The sequence below is a fragment of the Octodon degus genome, unplaced genomic scaffold (genome assembly GCF_000260255.1).
Source record: "Octodon degus isolate 3935 unplaced genomic scaffold, OctDeg1.0 scaffold00212, whole genome shotgun sequence".
NCBI classification, from domain to species: domain Eukaryota; kingdom Metazoa; phylum Chordata; class Mammalia; order Rodentia; family Octodontidae; genus Octodon; species Octodon degus.
The window spans coordinates 2,082,024-2,094,821 of record NW_004524788.1 but is presented as its reverse complement, the minus strand read 5'-3'; the positions used below and the strand labels follow the sequence as shown (position 1 = coordinate 2,094,821).

The window sequence follows — 12,798 nt, the reverse complement described above, 5'->3', positions numbered from 1 at the left end:
CTGGCACGTTTGCCTCAGAGCTATCTCCCTGGCCCTAGCAGAATTATATTGTGTGTGAGTGTCAGGCACTGTTCACGCTTGATGCTGTATCCGTATCTTCCTCCCTTGCTAGCAGCACCCTGATTTTGTTCAGAGGAATCGTAAACTGAATTCCAAGTGATGTACATCCTCTCCCAGATAGTCTTATAACTAAGGCTGGTCATGAAATGTACTCCAGACAATGCGACATGTGAGAGTTTTGTCAACTCTTTGGAAAAAGGTTCACTTTCTCCCTTCCCGCTACCTTGAGTACAGACCTGGTGTGTGGAACTCTAGCTGCATCTTGAGAACAAGAAGGAAAAATGAGCAGAATCAAAGAGATACAGTCTTGACAGAACTGCAGGGCTTGCTCCTTCCAGCTCTATGGTAATATGAGAAACTAAACTCTTTCCTAACTAGGGAAAAATCCAAGGGTGTTATGGGAAATGGGTCCCAGACTGTTAGATGTCAAACATGCTGAATCCATGGTCTCATTACATGGAGGAATGAAGTTGTGAACTGAAAGAAGAATTTAGGAGAATTTTATTTGAAATAAGGAGAAGAATAGTTCCTGGATTTCCAGGAGAGGTCCTGAGTGGGTGGCCATGGATACTTTTTGTCAGCAAAATCACAATATGGGTACAACACGGGTCAAACTACAATCAAACTGTAGGGTTACAAGTATAGCCACTTAGCTAATATTGATCCAGTAGGGCAAAGAGAAATGTGACAAGGGTATATGGAAAGAACAACTTCTGGGAAGGGATGGAAGTATGGTTATAGGAGTTCTGATCACCCACCTATGTGTCTGATGACTGTCTGGACTCACCAGACCAGGTGGTATGAATTGAAGTCTACTATAAAGTTGCTGTTTATCTCTACAGAGGCTTGCAGGCCTGGCTTTTTTGTCTGTGTCCCAGAGCCTGGCTCTCTTCAGATGAGCCTCCAGCCCCAATCTTGGAGTGTCTGATCTTCTGCACTCACTCCCTCAAGAGCCAGATCACTTTTTGGCTGCTTCATTCTATCTAACTTAGCTGTCTGTAACAGGTAGACTTGGGGCATCCAGAAGACTGAGTTGCTCTTGGGCAGGTATGTGAAATAAGGGACCTATGAGGGTAGGGGAAACCCCCAGATATGAGTATTTCTATTGTGTCTTGGCTCTTCCTTTCCCATAGGGCAAAACAGTTTTAGTCACTTTAATTGATTTTTTTCCATTACTTGCAGCTTAAGATTTTTAGCTATAAAGCAGAGTGCTATTTGACCTTTTGAAGGTCAGGAAAAAAGAAAAAAAAATGAAACAAAAACTTGACAAGTAAATTCTGGATTTGATTTTCTTCTTATAGTCTTTCTACTCTGTCTGAGCTACAGCTTGGTTCAATGACCCCACATAGGCAGTAGTCTGATCAGAAAAATCTAGATTAAGTCTAGATGTGCCACATACAAAGAAAAATGGTATCAAGGGCCCATATGTCATAAACCCATAGATGTTTACAGAAGTATGTACTTATAGCATTGAATTACTATCTCTATCTCTATTCCTGGGTTCCCATTCAGCTTTGTAAAATTATTCACCATTGCTGCATCTTGGCTAAGCCATCTCCTTGGCCTCAAAGTTTTCATCATCTCTTTTTCCACTCCCCCTTTTTGGTTTTTTATATAACTCCTCTTGTAATATCCTCTGTCCAGTCTTCTCTGGTCCTTCATGCCTGCCCTTCTACACAAGTCGTACTGCTGCTTCTGTTAGTTATTTTGGAGATCTATCTACTCCATGTCCAGTTCTTCCTCATCCAACAAGTTCCTGTCCTTTGGCACACACCAAATGTAACACTGCAATTCATTGTCCACTGATTTATTTCAACCTGGCTAGGAACCACTGAAGACAGGATCCCTTTATCCTGACCATGTACATTCTTTTCTCAAGCCCAGTATGATGTGTGGAAGGTATCAGTCAGAAATTGATCACACAGGTTTAGTGCTTCTCAAAGTATATACCTTGAAACACACATGTTTCCTGGGATGACTTGGAGAACTGCACACCAAAATGACTTCATGGTCAAATAACCATGGGCACTGCCAGACTGTGTGAGGTCAGTGTCTTAGTTACTTTTTTATTGCTAAGACAAAATGCCTGACTCTTCAAATGAAGGAAAGAAAGGTTTAGTTAGCTCACAATTTGGAGGGACTTCAGTCCATAAATCAGTTGGCTCCATAATCAGTCCATAATTAGGCAGGGTGGTGCAGCACAGGGAAGCAGTTTATGACAGTGAAAGACAGAGCAGCAAGAACAAAGGGGATGAAGGGAGGAGCAAGCCTTTTCCCCTCCCTTATGTATGCAGTCTGGGGGGTGGTGCAGCACTCACACCACCAATCCAAGCACTAGAGAATAAACCAATCATGAACTCTAGATTCAGCCACCTCCAAAAAGCCTGCCTTCCCTGCATGACCACCTAAGGCTTTTAGGGGACATCTAGACATAAGCCAACACAATCAGATTACTGTTGTCAAGTTTTTTGGAAGGTCAACCACATTGTCCATCATCATGAGGGAGATTCTGTGTGTTGAATTTCCACAGTGGATTTGGCCATGGGGTCACTTTTTTTCTTTTTCTTTCTTTTTAAAAAAATTAATTTAGGGATCACTTTCTCATAGAGAATCTTGAGGGACTAAAGTGTTGAGAATTGCATTTTGAGAATCCTAAATCAGACAATTCCTTTATTTTAAAAGAAAAGACAGACCAGTGCCTTTTATAAGATCTTTCATCTAGTTGGAGGTATAGATGAGACTCAAGATTATGCACCTTGAAGGAATACTGTAGGTGACTTTAGGGGTCACAAGGAAGATAATCAAGAAACTGTGGTTAGGAAACAGCAGGCTGAGTGGCCAAGAAGACCTGAGCTCAGGATTAGATTTTTTACTTTCTGAGTCACCATAAGCAAATACTTCAGAGTCTCTCAGCCTCAGGTTTCTCATCTGTGAGATATCATCAATAGCATCTATCTCACATGGTGTGTGTGGTGTTTGAAAGGTATAACATGTATCAAGGGCTCAATAAATGGCTGCTATTGAAGCCAAAAGTATTCTCCAGGCTTCCTGGGATATGAGAAAAGATTCTTTAGATATTGGAAGCAAACACTGAAGAAAAGTTAGCATGACTTTTGGTCTACATGCCTAAGATGCAAAGAGATATAACTAGGAAAGCTTCCTCAGGCAAAAGTGAGAACTTTCCAGACCAGTATTACCAGCAGGACAAGAGCCTGTTTTATTCTGAAGTCTTCCTGGGGACTGACACAAGAACATCCCTCAGCCCTCAAAACTCTTTCCCCAGTGTATGGCCATGTGTCTGTGATCCTCCTCACACAGTGTAGACAGATGTTAACTGTGCTTCCATTCTCCTTTCTTCCTCTTCAATGTGCCATGATTGACCTCCTTTGCCTCTTTGCCTCTTCTCTCTTCACTCTGCCTCTGTAGCACTGGTCCTCCTTCACTTCCTGGCACACTCTCTGGAGTCCTCCCTCTTGTGTGGATGTCTTCCTTTCTAACTTCCTTCTGACCTCATCCCATCTCAAATGTCAGGACTTCAAAAGAAGCCTTCTTCTAGTCACCACCATGACCAATCAGTCCACTGTTATCTATGCATGTAACTTCCCCTGTTTTTACTCCATATTAAAAAATGTTTCTCTCCTATTCTAAAGCTAAATTTCATGTTGTGTTCCTGGATCCTCAATGAGGCAGTAGCTATTGATCAAATGCCAAGTAAGTGGAATATGGCATGATACATTATTTCTGCACTTTTCTGAATGAGACTGTTTTTTCATAAGCCTACAAAGGAAGGACTGGGAGATTTTCCAAGCTGCTTCTTTCCAGAGAGGGTTAGTGTGGTCTGAGCCTTGAGGTGTGGATAGCCACACAGAGGACCCTTGCAGAAGACCCCTTCATCAACAGGAGCACACCTTCCACATTGTAAAAGGATCACTTGAAGGAGCTTTGGGAGAAAAGTTCTTCCAACCTTTATTAGAGCATTTTTTGAATACTCAACACATTCTGCTCTTTGGATATTGTAAATTTCGAAGAAATACAAATCTTTTATTTTCCTCCCACTGTGAAGAATCTCAAATTGGATTTCTAGCCACCTCCTACAAAGGAGAACTAGAGACTTCCAGTTTGGGTATTGCCCATACCCAAGACTTTTCCCCTTTTTATTCCCATCTTCCTTTTCCTGGATTTCTTACTGTACTCATTATGAAGCATGTATGGTATATTACAGTATCATCCACGTTGAACACTTTTTTCACTGTTTGGATATTTTTTAAATTGAAAATTCATGTAGTATAAAAAGACTCAAGAATGTAAGTATACAATTCAGTGACATTTAGTGCATTGACAATCCTGTGAAAGCACCACCTCTAAATAGTGTTTCAAAGCACTGTCTTCACTTCAGAGGAAGACCATTTAAGCAGTGCTATAGTTCAACTTTGCTTGTCCCCTCGGAAACTCATGCTGATAGAAGTAATTAGGTCATTGAGAAGTACTGATGCCTTTCTTGTGAAAGTAGGTTTGTGCTCATGAGAGGGCTTTGTCACTCAGTAAACCCATCTTTTGTGTTTTGTCTCTGCTACACATACTCATTTGCTCTTCCATTTCCTAGTACAGCATGAGATCCTTCACCAGATGTAGCTTGAACTTTAGAATTGACCTTGAACTCTAGAATTGTGGTCCTAATAAACTTTCTTCTGTAAGTTACACAGTCTCAGGTAATCTGTCATAGCAATAGAAAATGCACTAAAACAAGCAATCACTCCCCACTGTTCCTTATCCAACCTCTGGCAACCACCAGTCTGCTTTCTATCTTCATGGATCTGTCTCTTCTGAATATTTTTTTCTTGATAGAATTATATAATGCATGACCTTTTGTGTTTGGCTTTTTTCATTTCCATGTTTCAGGGCTCATCCAAGTTGTAGCACATATCAATTTTTCATTCTTTTTTTATGGTTTGTTTTGATGGATTGACTGATTCAAAATGTGGGTCAACAGAGTCTGGGAACATCCAGGTCCCACTGACATGTGAAAGGAGGAAAAATTGCTCCAGGTCCCTGCAGAGTACACAATAGAGAGGCTCCCACCCAGAAAACCAATGTGCTGTGTTACAGTGTGCCAATATTACATTCCAGAGGTCTTGGGACCTGGGCATGAGCTGCTTCTCTCCAGAGATACTCTCCCAGAATAGACAGAGGTGTCAGTCAGCATTAAAATAACCTTGGCAGAGATCCTCACACCAGAAAGATAGCCACAAACATAAGTGTCAAGGTACATGGTGGCAGGGGATGGGTGTTCTAAATTAAGTCTTGGGCTGTGAGTTCTATTGACTTGAATCTGGTAGGGCTGACTGGTCAGTTCTGCCTCTCTGGGACATGTCCCTGGTTTGGCAGGTGGTGGGTGAGAAGGGCCTTGGGAAGGCCAAGGTAGAGAAGCTGCCAAGAAATATGGTGTGATCTCTAGCACTTAGGAGCTGCATCCAGGCCAGAGACAGACTGAGTGGGGAGAAATGAAGGGAAGCAAGTGGATTTAAGCTTCTTAGATAGAGATTGGAGAAGCAAATACAGCTGCAACTTCACTACATACTAACTCTGTTAGTGTGTGAATGGCTTATTGACATCAGTGATGATCAGAGAGATGGGGTGGCACAGACTTAGATGAAATTGACTGTACAAGCCACGGTCAGCCTAATACAACACAATGTTCTTCATTTTAAATCTAAATTGTGAGATTTAAGTTTCATTCAGGTTGTACCTTTATTTTACCTTTTTTTTTTGCCATTTGGGAGACACTTGGGGTTATGATGAACCAGGATCAGGTCCTAGTTGTGTCACTTCTGGTTGTCTTAACTTGGGGGACATTCCTCTGACTTTTGTGTTTCGCATCTGTGACATGGTAATGAAACCATGGTTCACTCACAGAGTTATTGCATGGGCTGAAATAAATGTAGATGAGATATCTGACATTTGAAGGTGTTTTGTAGAAGTGTGTTCTTTCCCTCCCCTCCTAAATAGCAGTGAAGAAATAGACTTGTCTCTGAGAACATCACAACATACCTATCAGTGATGCAACATTAGTGTGTGGGGCACAGTGCAGTGGAAAAGAAAATGACACTGAATGCCTAGTCAAGGAGAAGAATTCAAGGCTTTAAATTGCAAAAGACAATGAATCCTGGTGAGAAGTAATTAAGCAACAACCCAAACTGCTCACAACAGCAAGTGGGAAGTGGTACGTGCCATGCTTGTCCTCTCTTAGTACTCTCATCTGATGCCCACATGGGGAACACCATTCCATCCCATGTCTCTCACCTTGGCACTGATGGATCACATCAAAATGGACAATTTCTTTTTTTTTTTAATGTTATGTGTGTGTGTGTGTGTGTGTGTGTGTGTGTGTGTGTGTAGCCAGCTCAGCCCACCAGGGGGCGGGGCTGACTGGCATGTGGTGCTGGGGGATTGAACCGCGGTCCCTGTGCTTTGCTAAGCTTGTTCTAAGTAGGTGCTTTAGACCACTGAGCCATCTCACCAGCCCAAAATGGACAATTTCTGAGCATCCTCCTCCATCCTACTGTGAAGACTGCCTGCAAAGTAATACTTTGTTTAATACTGTGAGTAAGTATCTGACAACTACTTACTATGAAAAAGAACTTGTGGTAAGTTCTTCATATTAAAACCCTCTTTTTTTTCCATTTAACAACCCTGGAAATCAGCTTATATTAGTATCCCTGGTGTGTAAAGGAGAGACATAAAACTCAGTGACAGAACTTACTTACTGAAGCTTTCAAGGGTAGATGGTCAGAACTTTGACCTAAGCAGCCAAACTTCAGAAACACAACTCAAAATCTCATACCCCTTACAAACCACACATCAGATAAGGAGTTATACTCAGGATATACAGAGTACTCAAACAATTTCACAGCAAGAAAACAAAGAATATGATTAAAATTTGGCAGAGGATTCAAATAGACATTTCTCAAAAGAAGAGATATAAATGGTGAATGAATATATGAAAAATGCTCAATTTCCTTAATCATCAGGTTAAAAATCACAATATATTATTTCATGATAGCAGCTTTTATAAAACTAAACGAAAGGGAACTGATGTTGGAGAGGATGTGGAGAAGAACGAGTCCTATACATTGCTGTGGGGTTATAAATGAGTAAAGCCTTTATGGAAAACTGTACAGGTTCCTCCAAAAAGCAAAAGTAGAGCTACCTTCTGATTTAGCAACCCCACTCCTGGTATAAATCCAGAGGAAATAGAGTCAGCATGTTGAAGAGGCATCTGCACTGCCATGTCCACTGCAGCACTATTCACAATGTCAATATGGGATCAGCCTGAGGGGTCATTGATGAAGGGTGCTTGAATAAAGACAATGCTGGGGCTGGGAGATGGTGGGGCTGGGGAGATGGCTCAGTAGAATAAGTGCAAGTGCAAGAGCCTGAGTTCAATCCCTGGTTTGGGGAAAAAAAAAAGACAATGCTACCTGTACACCTTGCAGTACTAGTCAGGCTTTTAAAAAAAGAAGGAAATCTTATCATTTGTGACAACATAGATGAGTCTGGTGGACATTATGCTTAGTGAAATAAGCGAGGCACCAAAATACAGTTACTACTGTTATCTCATTTATATTGAGAATCTTAAAAAAGTCAAACTCACAGAAACAGAGAATAGAGTAATGGTTACCAGGCTGGGGAGGAGGGATTGGGAGAAAAGCAGTAAAAAAGAAAAGAAGAGGGCTAGAGAGATGGCTCAGTGGTCTAAAGCACCTACTTAGAACAAGTTCAGCGAAGCACAGGGACCACGGTTCAATCCCCCAGCACCACATGCCAGCCAGCCCGCCCCCTGGTGGGCTGAGCTGGCCACACACACACACCACTCTCTCTCTCTCTCTCTCTCTCTCTCTCTCTCTCTCTCTCTCTCTCTCTCTCTCTAATAAAAAAAAAAATTAAAAAAAAAAAAAGAAAAGAAGAATTCTCTAATCAATGGCAGCTGCTTCAGCCCTTCCGCCCACTAGGTGCAGTAGAGGGAAACTGTGGTCAGTGTAGGCCTGTCTGGTTCTGGGAAACGCCGCCAGTGCTCTTGGGACATTGCTGGAGATATTTGCATTGAAGACCTGGGTAATTTCAGGAAACATGGAGACCAAAAACTTTCCAGTGGCAATAGATAGTAAATGTTGCCCGCAGAAGTGGGCAGCAGAGTAGGAAGACCAGGAGGGACGCACTGAAGCGTTACTGATTCTCCGCCAGAGTTGGAGAGGACTGATTTTGTGAAAGCTCAGCAGATAAGGTGTAGACATGACAGTGAGCAGGGCGGATGCACATTACGTTAGGGGGAGCGTGAGAGCAGAGGGTTTCGGGGGTGATGTCATCATGCGGAAGCTTGCTCAGACTCGAGAGCCAGGTCAGCTGTGGCTCGCTGGGTGACTGTGAAAGTAACCTTTCCTTTCAGGTCTTCAGATTTCTTTTTTTTAATAAAATCAGAATAGTAAAAGTCACTTACCACCAGTATGATTCTCAGGATTGAAGAAATGCATGGCAAAGTGCTCCTACCGTAGCTACAAAGGTCTTGCTCTCATTGTTATTAGAAGTGATGAGGGACGTTAATATGAGTATCGATCTCAATTGTTAGTATGAACCTAGGTTTTCTTCAAGTAGCTTTGCCAATTCGTGATGAAAAACAAAAGTCCCACCTTCTTAGTTAATGGTTTTGAATCAGCTTTAGTATTATTTTAATTAGCATTCAGTAATTGTAGATATTAAAGGAATCCTGTGTGGTAGTTAAACATACCCATACAGCATTCCCTGGTTAAGACTCAGCCTGGATTTGTCTTCTCTGCCTCACTCTTAACTTTCAGTAATCACTGCTTTTAAATTTCTTATATTTAGAATGGAAAGTGAGGAAAATTTTGTGTTGTTGGTGGTAGTGTCAGTGATGTGTGTATGTGTGTGTGTGTGTGTGTGTGTGTGTGTGTGTGTGTGTGTTTCCACATCGCTGAAGAATATAGTAAGAACTGAAGAGCAGGTCCATAGCAGGTGTGCTGTGCAGCTCCAAAGAGGGAATTATTGACTCTTCAAGGAAGAAATCTTCAGAGGACATAACATTTGCCTTAGTTCTTGGCTGAAGGGAAGGATTCATCAAGTTAAATAAGATAGAAGTCCTGAACCAGAGTCTTAGGAGAGTTTTGGCCTGTTCCAGGAACAGAAGAAAAGAACTGGAAGCCAGGACCTCGAAGACAGTGGCAGATCAGGTAGCAACTGCCAAGGAGGTTCAAGCTGGAGTGTGGGCCCCTGGACACTCTACCACCTTGGGATACCACCTTCTCTATCCTTCCAGGCCAAGCAAATGGGTAGACGTTCATGTTTATGTTCCCATGTGTTGTAGGCTATGTCTGTCTCTGCAGACTGTGGAGGAGGAACCCATGTGTGAAAGAAGCAGAGAACTGCTGAGAAGCCAGGCAAGGGCTCAGGGAAGATGTTGAGAGGATCACAGTTTTTGAGATCCCAGACCCTCGAGGGCCTACAGAGTTGATGCTACAAACTGCTAGGGTGACCTCCTTTAGTCTGCAATGTCTCTGTGGCACTGGGCCATGGAAATCGAGGGTGGAGATAGTTCTTGGCGTGGTACATCATGGTCTGGTACATCTCATAATTCCTCTCAGAGGTCTCCTTGAGTATGCTGCCTGTCATAGACAAGGATGTCCTCGGGTTCCCCATCTGCATGGCTTGCCTCTGACTTGCTTCCCCCAAAGTGCGGCTGGATTTGCTCAGTGCCATCTGCACAATCTCACTGGCCACCCGCCCGCCATCTGTTTACAGGCTGTCAGACAGCTGGCTGGGGTGAGGGGGACACTATGTGACCATCCAATGTACAATGTTGACTTCCTCTCATGAGAAGGACCTTGGGGCCTTAACCTCACTTGCCCCAGGATCCCAGTCAAACAGATGGACCCCAGGTCAGTGTTTACCATGAGCTTGGCCTGTAGGGACAGCAATGATGACAATAAGGTGGTGATTTATTGAGGGCTTGTTCGGTACCAGGGGCTGTGCTGATGTTTCAGTTAATCCTCCTAGCAACCCTTCAAGGGATGGCATTACAGATGAGGAAGCTGAGGCTCAGAGAAGTGTAAGTTGGGCCACAGCCAAGGATTAAAACTGGGACTTAGGCCCCCATCTATCTGATGCCAGCAGCATAGGATCATGTAAGCAGGAAAGAATCCCCTTCTTTCAGAGTTTGAGGCCCTTCAGGGTCATGGACTGATCTTTCCTGGCCACAGGCTGGGCCTGCCCTCACACTCCAGCACTGCCATGGCTGTCTGTGAGCCATTCCAAGGCAAGCTCTGACCTCCAAGCCTTCGTCTCTGTGGTTTTCCCCACCCAGCTCTGGGAATCTCTCACGGGAATGTTGTCTGGTTCGCAAAGTCAGCAGTGCCCATCATTCTCAGGGCCGAGAACTGCAGATTCAATGATGGTGCTGTTTTTTTTCTAAATTTTCACCAGTTTATTGCTACTTGCTCACATTCTTGTTTTACCGTACTACTCCATGACTAGCCTCCCTCCTCACTCAAGCTTAATGGTTGCTCTGGGTCTGCAGCTCCTTACAAAGTTTCTTTTGGATGACACTTTTTAATGTGTGTGTGTGTGTGTGTGTGTGTGTGTGTGTGTGTGTGTATGTATGTGTGTGTGTGTAGTGCTGGGTATAGAATCAGGTCCTCAAAATGCTAGTCAAGTACTCTGTTGCTGAGCTATATCCCAGTGGAACACTTTTATCCTAAAAATATCTGCTCATTGTGAAAGATTTGCAGTGTATGAAGCAGAGACATCCTCCCCCCTCACATCCATCCTCCACCTCATCCTAACCCTTAATAGATTAGTACCTATTAATCTTTTCCTAAAGCATGCATTGGTGTTTATTTCTGGGAAAATTATGATTGATTTTCAGATCCAAGGATTGCAGAGGTAAATGTGCTGGCATCAGAAAGATGGGGGCCTAATTCCCAGTTCTGTGGTGGCATGTGGAAAACACCAGTGAGCTTCTGTGACATGGGTGACCTATCCTGAGTGGCAGTCCTTCCTGTGCTCAGCAAGACTGCCTGGTTCCTGGTTGTGGGTGTGGTCCATATTCCATTGCATCTGTGTCCCATTGATGGACACATCGGTCTTGTAGATAGCATCAAATGATGCTGTGGTAGCCACTCATCTGTCCATATATGCCTCTTTGCCTTGGTAGAGGAAGTTCCAGATGTGGGACTGCTAGAAGGATGTGTGAGCAGACTTGGAATTCACATGATTCAATAACTGATACTGCAGAAGTGATTCTCCCCAGGGAAACTTGTGGGAGCAGCAGCCCCCACTTCTTTGTCCTCTTAGCTGAAGAAGGCTAGTCTGGCAGTAAGGGCTTGGCAGGAGTTAAGCCTATCCTGCCTTCCTGGAACTGAGGCCTCATCATGGACTTCCTCTTCTTATTCGAAGTGGCAGTAATGGGACTTGCCCACCATCACCTCCCCTGCCCACTACAGCCATCTTTCTTCCAAGGAACCTGGGGGTTGGTAGAAGAATGTTGCAACCAAATACCAGAGAGATTTTTGGAGAAGTGTGGTCCAAGAGAAAAGCCTGGAAGCAATTACTATTTCAACCTTCCCGGGGATTCAGCGTGAGCAAGTAAATGTTTAACGAGTACTCATGTGGTGCTCAGTTCATGCTGCCACTGGGAAACATGAATGAATGAGATGCTGCCCCTGAGCCAAGATCAAGTGCTGGTGGGGGTTGGAACAGAACAGGGGACTAATATAGTCATTCCTAAGGCTGTCTAGTGGCCTGTGACATCAGAATCATTGAGGGGATTTTCAGAATCCAGGTCCCTGGCCCCACTCTGATGGCAAATATGATTACCAGTGTATCTTAGAGTCTAGAGAATTTAAAGTTGCTTAGACAAATTGACTCAGCCTGGATTGTGAGCTGCCATTGCAGTACGTGTCTACAACATGGTTTCTTATGTAAAGTACAGGCAATGAACTTGAAAGGCATAAAAGCTGAACCTGGCATTTTGCGTGGTCTATATTTTGGGCTTGTTCACTAAAACAATTTTTATCAGTTTCTAGCTTCTGAAAATTAAGAGAGCTCTTATGAAAATCAACTTCATCTTTGCTATGCTTCAAATATCCCTACCCACACATGGTAAAATTTAATGTCCATTATGAAGTATTAAGAGATGGACACTTGGAGATGGAACTTTGGAGGGGTGATTAAGGTTAAATAAGGTCATAAAGGTGGGGCCTTAATCTAATGGAATGGCAGCTTTCTTTTTAAAATTCATTTTAATGAGAAAAAAAGATAAAATAGCAATGAAACATTTTCAAAATAGGTTAGTAGGGCAGTTACAAAATTAATATATTGCATATTGTTGTCTTCATAGTAGCTATTCAGCGGACAAGATGAAGACATGATTTTTGTCTGAACAATATTAGTACAAAACTTTCTTCTCAATGAACTAAGAGAAAGCAGCTGTACATCTATCCTAAATATAGTTTCTTTTTTCTTCCACAACAAAATGGTCCTTTACACTTTTGCAAAGTTAGTAACACGTGACACAAGGTTGCCTAGCAGCTAATAGCTGACCATATCCAGACAGGATGTTTATCTCAGGACCAAGGTAGCTTGTTTGCTTTAGACACTGAGGTCTAGTCCCACCTACACACATTTGATCGATTTCCTGATTTCATGGCTCCCAACATATCCCTCTTTCTT

At 42.9% G+C, this 12,798-nt stretch overlaps 1 pseudogene; it reads right to left on the bottom strand.

Moving 5' to 3' along the window:
- Positions 1 to 8,376, bottom strand: part of LOC101589248 — a 67,140-nt pseudogene extending 58,764 nt beyond the window's left edge.
- Positions 8,377 to 12,798: the final 4,422 nt, after the last annotated feature.